Source organism: Tachypleus tridentatus, chromosome 12, assembly GCF_004210375.1.
Source record: "Tachypleus tridentatus isolate NWPU-2018 chromosome 12, ASM421037v1, whole genome shotgun sequence".
Classification (NCBI taxonomy): domain Eukaryota; kingdom Metazoa; phylum Arthropoda; class Merostomata; order Xiphosura; family Limulidae; genus Tachypleus; species Tachypleus tridentatus.
The window spans coordinates 110712745-110719545 of record NC_134836.1 but is presented as its reverse complement, the minus strand read 5'-3'; the positions used below and the strand labels follow the sequence as shown (position 1 = coordinate 110719545).

Below are 6801 nucleotides of genomic sequence, written 5' to 3'. Positions count from 1 at the left end.
AACTAGTATAACTCTGAACCACCATCCACTGTATTGTTTGTTTGTTTTGAATTTCGCACAAAGCTACTGGAGGGCTATCTGTGCTAGCCGTCCGTAATTTAGCAGTGTAAGACTAGAGGGAAGGCAGCTAGTCATCACCATCCACCACCAACTGTTGGGCTATTCTTTTACCAAAGAATAGTGGGATTGACCGCACATTATAACGCCCCTACGATTGGAAGGACAAGCATGTTTAGTGTAACGTGGATTAGAATTCGCGATCCTCTGATTTCGAGTCGATCGCCCTATCTTGGCGATGACTGGTAACGACTCTTTGTTAGATTATTGAAGTAAAACAATTTGCGATACAGAGTGGGGTCACGGTCTATTGTAAAGTTACAAAGCTGACCTTCTACCTTGTAGTCCTTTCTTCAACTCTCGACACAGGTTTCATTGTAATGCATTGAAGTTAATACTGTCCTCCTCTTCAAACATTCTCGCCCTTTCAATCATTGGGTCGTTATAATGTGATGATCAATCCCATTATTTGTTTGCAAAAGAGTAGCCCAAGAGTTAACGGTGAGTGGTGATAAGTAGCTGCCCTGCTTCTAGACTTACCCCAGCATTGGCTCATTTGTTGTCTTTGACTCTGGCATTAAAAGTGTGGATTATTTGTTATTGTAATCTTTCCACTCATGATACTGTTTTATGTAAAACCTGATTCTCTTCTTTATCGTCAGAATTTACACATGACTCCATTTTTAGTACATTTCATTAGGGACGGCTGGAGCAGATAGCCCTCGTGTAATTTTGAGCAAAATTCAAAACAAACCAAACCAAAAGTCAAATTACATAAAATGTGCGCAAATAACAACTTTTGAGGGTTTGTTTGGTTAAATCGTAGGAATAGGTGCTTATGAGTAATGTTTTATCGTACGTGTAATTTGCAAATAAATGACACGTTGATTTGGACATGCTTTTGGATGGTTTGTTTTGAAGGAATCGTATTTTGGAAAGTGAGTTTGTACAAATTGGTACTTCCTCGCGTTATAGTGGAGATGACACGTTAGCCTGAAAGTATACAGAGGTCACCTTATCCTCTGATATTTGTTTGTTTTCAAATTTCGCGCAAAGCTACACGAGGATTATCTGCGTTAGCCGTCCCTAATTTAGCAGGGTAAGACTAAAAGGGCAGCTAGTCATCACCACCCACCACTAACTTTTGGGCTACTCTTTTACAAACGAATAATTGGATTGTCCATAACATTATAACGCTCCCACGGCTGAAGGGCGAGCATATTTGGTGTGACATAAATTCGAACCCGAGACCCTCAGATTACGACTCGAGCCTCATAACAACCTGGCCATGAGGAAGCTTCTGATATTTGACTTATCTTCAGAGCTATATATAAAATTATCATAAATTAATCGAAAAAAAATTTTTTGGGTCATACTCTATACCATATTGTCCCGCAAGACGATAATAATCTAATTAAACATTTGCAAATACTCGCATATGATTCGTCCAGTATGACGAGGTGCTTCCAATTACCATATGTCTGAATTCTGTTTGTGCAGCTCTTAACAGTTGGCCTTTGGAGAATGTTGTGAGAGTTTTTTTTTTTTGTTTTTTCAAATTAAGCACAAAGCTACACTATGGGCTATCTGTGCTCTGCCCACCACGGGTATCGAAACCCGGATTTTAGCGTTGTAAGTTCGCAGACATACCGCTGAGCCACTGGGGGGCATGTTGTGAGAGAAAAACATATGTCACTTTTGTAGACCTAAATCTGTGGGAATATTGTAAGAGCAGATCTTACGTTACTTTTGTAGGCCTAAATTAATGAAGAATATTGTGAAAACAGGTATTTTGTCACTTTTGTGGACCAAAATCTGTGGCGAATATTGTAAGAGCAGATCTTACGTTACTTTTGTAGGCCTACATTCGTGAAGAATACTGTAAGAACAGATGTTATGCCATTTTTGTGGACCTAAATCTTCGTGAATTATATGTTTACAGTTATATCTCTTTGTTTCTTGGAGTAATTCCTGTGACAAGTTGTTTAACTAATCTCTGGTGTGAACTGGTAGTCGGTAGTGAAGTTGCCAGTTTTCCTTGCTGGAATTATTCATTTCTTTGCTTTACCGATATGATTCAACACTGTAACTCATTCTTTAAGGTACTAAGTTTCATGCCTTGCATACTCTCATAATCACTGAATAGTAGAATATGTGAAGAAATATCAGAATCTTCTCAGAAGATGTCAATTTCAAGCGCCATCTGCACTTGTAAATAACAAGCAAATAAATTTATCTTAAGCAATCTTTCAAAGTCACCCAGTCTTATGTTTTATTAAATATGTTACATATCGACTATTTTCTGCCATGATTTTACTGGCTGAATATTCTAGAACTACGGTTACGTGTGGTTAGATGAACAGAATTTTATGACCAGTGTTACATCATTCTTGGTTTTACCTATATAAGAATACCTGCCCTACAAGACAACTAACAGATTGCACATGATTTGATGAACGTTAAGCGAGAAGTCACTTATTTTACGGCAAGAGTTTCTAGTGAACAAAGTTCGGGAAACGTTACAGCTGTCGTTGTTCTAAGTATCAATATATCATCTAAAGCGGCCCGGCATGGCCAAGCGTATTAAGGCGTACGACTCGTAATCTGAGGGTCGCGGGTTCGAATCCCGGTCGCACCAAACATGCTCGCCCTTTCAGCCGTGGGTGCGTTATAATATTACGTTTAATACCACTATTCGTTGGTAAAAAGAATAGCCCAAGAGTTGGCGGTGGATGGTGATGACTAGCTGCCTTCCCTCTCGTCTTACACTGCTAAATTAGGGACGGCTAGCACAAAGCTACTCGAGGGCTATCAAAAAATCGTAGCAAGAGTGTTGAAAGTGATTATTTAAGTTTGTTTGTATAATGTGGAATGTTTGTTTGTTTGCCACGTTATACAACCAAACTTAAATAATCACTTTTTTTAAATCATTAAATATTAATTCACCAAATAAATTGAATAATAACTCTTAAACTAAACAGTTTTGTATATCCAAAAAATATTAATTACTAATTTCAAATCATTCTTTCCCCAACTTGTGTGTCTACAGTGAAGTTATAATTTATAAAGCTTCTGTAATAAATAATCATTTTCTTTGAAACAAACATGTATTTTTAACGCGATAAAACAGACAATTTTTAAATACTCTATAACTTTTTATTTTCTATTTACATACATTTTATTTTAATTTTTTTATCGATGTGAAGTTTGTGAAAATTCGGGACAAGAAAACATAAATCGAGTTCCACTGTCTCTTATTAGTGAAGAAAATCGTCCGATCATAGAAGTTCTTCTGTTGTTGTCTTGCATCTGGCTTTCTAATTCAGTTAAACACTTGTCAAAAAATTCTTGTAGATCTAAATATGTTTCAGGGGCTTACTTTTCTCAATTTTTCTTTCTACTCTAGTCGTCGGAACACTCTGACTCTGATGATTTCCTTTCATGAAACAAATCTCGCAGTTCTTTGAAGTAAAGAGGTCTCTTTGATTTATATTTCTTAAATTTTTTGTTACGTCTACAATGTGAAGGTACCTCCTTCCTTTCAGTTAACAGAGTTTCTGATATATATGAGATTATTGGTTGATATTTATGAGGCTGTATTGGTATAAAATATTTTGTATGTGATCCTTCAAGACTCGTGATAATGTTTGTTATTTCATTTGAGACATTACTATTTTGGATGTCCTTCCTGTTGGTAAAAACATTCGCCTTTCTTTCTCTCTAAAAATAACAAGAATCAGGATAGGTTGATGTTAGTTATCATTATATAGAAATTACCTCTTGGAAATTAATACAATGAAACTACCGATAACTGGGCTATATCAATTTAGTGGATATCAATTAAAATACGTTTTCGAACAACACTTTTATTGAAATATCCAAATTTTGAGCAAACTAATTGACTCTATAAATTGATTTCTAATAAGTAAAAAAGGGAAGGGAATGTTTATCTTATGCATATCGAAATATTTACAACTTTACTTTGGGGAAACACTCTGTAGAAAGTATCATATTTTTCTAGCACTAAACAGAATAAAATGTAAACAATTACTAACAAGCGTTATTAGAAATTTGAGAATTTCAAAAATAATCAAACTGAAAAAGAAATTGAAATAAAAAAACGTTGGTACTAACAACTATACTTTTGAGAATGATAAATTGCGTGATGTATATTTTAATTTAGTTGCTGCAATTATCGAGAATTTCACTCTACGTTGTTTTTGTTGTTCTTTTTTATCAGAAAACTTCAAAACGGACTATCTGTGTCTGCTCGCCAAGAGCATTAATACCAGACTATTAGAGTTATAAGTATTCGGTCGTATTACTGGGCTGCACCAGATGTCCTTAATCTATAGGTGCCTTTGTATTTAAAATTCGAATATTTAATATTTGTTTGGAAGCAGCTTAACATCGAGATGGCGCTGCGAAATTCATCAATATCGATTTGAACTAAAACGCAAGAAGAATACAAACACGATAATCGAGTAACTTGGCGTCAATAATTGACTCACACTATGTATGACTCTTACAACGTTGGGCCCGGCATGGCCGAGCGTGTTAAGGCGTTCGACTCGTAATCTGAGGGTCATGGGTTCGCATCCCCGTCGCGCCAAACATGCTCGCCATTTCAGCCGTGGGGGCGTTATAATGTGCGGTGAATCCCACTATTCGTTGGTAATAGAGTAGCCCAAGAGTTGGCGGTGGGTGGTGATGACTAGCTGCCTTCCCTCTAGTCTTACACTGTTAAATTAGAGACGGCTAGCACAGATAGCCCTCATGTAGCTTTGTGCGAAATTCAAAAAACAAACAAAACAATACTAAATTAGCAATTGTAGTATATGAAGGATGGAAGTCCTCACATTATACATCATACGTATATATGTCTCTCTACTACTAAATGGAATAAGTACAACCCAACTTTACGAGGTAATGACTCATAAACAGAGTCATACAGTACAAATCTATAGAATAAACATTTATTAAAGGTTTGGAGACGGCTTAAATGGTAATGAAGAAAATATTATTATATACAAATACTAGTCCTCTGGAGGGAATTTACGTAACTTCATAATTAATGGAAAGTCATCTAACGACATTAAGAATTGTCTCCCTTATATGTGACCAGATCAATGAAAACCATGAGATAAAATACTGATAAAACGCCTTCCTTTCCCCGTAGCGGGCTTAGAACTATAATTTGAAATAGCTTCTATCCAAGTGGAACCGTTTTAAAATGGCCATATTAGAAGCATCTTTCATATATCTTCCCAAATGTTAATACAGTAAAAATATGTAATTTTTACAATTTTGTTGTTCATACATTTCACTTTATACTTTGAGTACATAGATTAACAAGAATCTCAGGTTATACTTTTGTTGCTAAGCGACATGGCATAAAGTTGTTGTATTCCTATACCAAGTTAAGATTCATCCGTAACTGTGTCAATAGCGCAATAACTGTGAAAACACATGACTCATAAACAGATTCAATAGAGTACAACAATTTCGAAAATGTTTTCAGATGGCTGCAATGATAAAGAAGAAACCTGTGTTATATGTATATATCTACACACAACGTCTCGAGAAGTTGTTATCAAGTATCCATTTAAACCGACTACAATTTCCTTCTAAAAATCGATACCGCACCATTAAATTGAAACGTTTCTTATGAGGTGGAAGATTAGAGTGTAAAGTTTATAGCCTTAATATATTATATTTATAACGGTGTCTAAACTTCACGCAGAACACCAACATAAAATGTATAGAAAGTAAGTAAACATATGTGACTGAAGGTACATTACATTCTTGTTATGTTCGTCTATTTGTGCTCTACCCACCACAGCTATCGATAGCCGGTTTCTAGCATTGTAAGTCCCAGACACTCGGTATGAAATGTGATGACATTTCCCGTTATCACAATACTTACTTCAGGAAGATGAAAATTCGGAACTTTTTGGCCCTCTTCTCTTTTACACTTTTATATTTTCTCTTCTCGTTTCTAATAACAGACTGATCTTCATCTTTTTGTGGTACAAGTGAATATTTAATTTTTGTTCTGTCATCTTTATTCGCATGGTCTTCTGTGTTCTCTGATTTTACTGCTTCACATCCACAACAATTACACTTCCAAATAATGACACTACAAAAAAAAAGCGCGAATAAATAACATAGATGATTTAATTTGACTGTTATTTGTACATTAGTGTTATGTCAATTAAAAATGGAATATAATTATAATCTAGAAATAATAATATTTAACAACGACAGCCACAGATACGTTCTCTCCCAGTGGAACGTCAGTAAGTATATGAACATATAACACTAAAATAGGCGGGTTCAGTTCCCCACGGTGGAGATGACAAGTAGTCCCCTGCTGCATCTCTTTAAAATAAAGTTAACAAATGTAAACAGGAATAAAATGTTATGGCTTAAGAGGGATAATTTAATAATTATTATACTTGCTGATAAATTTCAATTTTAAGACCATATTGAAATAAACTGGAAATCATTAATTAGTTAAAGAACTATTTTGAATGAAAATGCCTTTTATATTTATCTCAAGTACTCGAATTGTAATAGTTTAGGTTACCCATATTTTCACGTTTCAATTTCAAGTATTTCTACTGACACGCACAATACCTTGAGGTATTTACATATAAAAACAGGTTGAACAATAACATACTTACAAGGAATGTTTTTCATCAGAAGAACTTGTAATATTGTAAAAAGTGATCCACAATTTAA

At 35.0% G+C, this 6801-nt stretch overlaps 1 long non-coding RNA gene across 1 annotated transcript; it reads right to left on the bottom strand.

Annotated features, from left to right (window-relative positions):
• Positions 1-3191: 3191 nt before the first annotated feature.
• Positions 3192-6530, bottom strand: LOC143233079 (uncharacterized). Its single transcript, XR_013017953.1, has 2 exons — positions 5984-6530; positions 3192-3777 (listed from the first exon to the last, which is right to left on the bottom strand). It is a non-coding gene; the product is annotated as an uncharacterized LOC143233079 (long non-coding RNA).
• Positions 6531-6801: the final 271 nt, after the last annotated feature.